Here is a 1,256-nt window from a genome sequence, read left to right as displayed (position 1 = left end):
TGATACATGAGGAAAAATATGCAGAGATCAGAGCAGAACAAACCAGCCAGGGCAAAATGAGAAAGCTCTATGAGGCGCTTAATGCTGGAGGACACCGAGTGAAAAATGCCTTTTATTATGCTCTGAGAAATCATGAACCATACCTCTTCAGAGATTTGGGTAAGAGAATCTACAGTTGGTGTTAGTTTAATAAGTTTATAAACTTGAACCTACCTGTGGGTAGTCTAATGTGAGCTGTCCTGTGGCTGATATCAGGTGGTGAGGCAATGGATTACATCGATAACAACCAGCTCCAGTTAAACTGAATAGTGAATGAAACCTGTTTTCAATTGCATGTTATGTAGGCTACTGTATTGAACACTGATATTAAAAAGAAAATGCTGGCAGGCAAAGCAAATAAGATTGCTGATATCCTGTCCTTGAGCAAAATTTAGCATTAATGCATTGTTCAGTCAAAAGTCATTTTTTTAGATTAAAGTTTGAAACACCAATTAATAACAAATATTAAATACAGTCTAGTCCACAGTGTTAGTAAACATCCTGTAATCTTTCTTTACCAAATGAAGCCCCCTGCACCCAAGAAACTGAAGACCCCTGCAACCAAGACATGAAAACAGACGTCACTTGGAAAATAAGATGCAGATGAAGGAATGTAAAAGAATGCTGTTAAAGGAACAGTTCACACAAATTAAAACTGTCATCAGTTATTCTCCCTAATGGTCACTGAACACCTTTTCCCATAATTTTTTAACTTTGTGTTCCATATATATATATAGATATACAGTGGGTACGGAAAGTATTCAGACCCCCTTAAATTTTTCACTCTTTGTTATATTGCAGCCATTTGCTAAAATCATTTAAGTAAATTTTTTTCCTCATTAATGTACACACAGCACCCCATATTGACAGAAAAACACAGAATTGTTGGCATTTTTGCAGATTTATTAAAAAAGAAAAACTGAAATATCACATGGTCCTAAGTATTCAGACCCTTTGCTGTGACACTCATATATTTAACTCAGGTGCTGTCCATTTCTTCTGATCATCCTTGAGATGGTTCTACACCTTCATTTGAGTCCAGCTGTGTTTGATTATACTGATTGGACTTGATTAGGAAAGCCACACACCTGTCTATATAAGACCTTACAGCACACAGTGCATGTCAGAGCAAATGAGAATCATAAGGTCAAAGGAACTGCCTGAAGAGCTCAGAAACAGAATTGTGGCAAGGCACAGATCTCGCCAAGGTTACAAAA

The 1,256-nt window shown here is 36.9% G+C and overlaps 1 long non-coding RNA gene across 1 annotated transcript; it reads left to right on the top strand.

Moving 5' to 3' along the window:
- The first annotated feature begins 76 nt into the window (after positions 1-76).
- On the top strand, positions 77-642 carry LOC107576500 (uncharacterized). Its single transcript, XR_001608066.1, has 3 exons — positions 77-159; positions 256-308; positions 567-642. It is a non-coding gene; the product is annotated as an uncharacterized lncRNA (long non-coding RNA).
- Positions 643-1,256: the final 614 nt, after the last annotated feature.

This window comes from Sinocyclocheilus grahami, unplaced genomic scaffold, assembly GCF_001515645.1.
Source record: "Sinocyclocheilus grahami isolate Dianchi unplaced genomic scaffold, SAMN03320097.WGS_v1.1 scaffold3815.1, whole genome shotgun sequence".
Classification (NCBI taxonomy): Eukaryota; Metazoa; Chordata; class Actinopteri; order Cypriniformes; family Cyprinidae; genus Sinocyclocheilus; species Sinocyclocheilus grahami.
The sequence above is the reverse complement of the archived record's forward strand: the minus strand, read 5'-3'. Positions and strand labels throughout refer to the sequence as shown.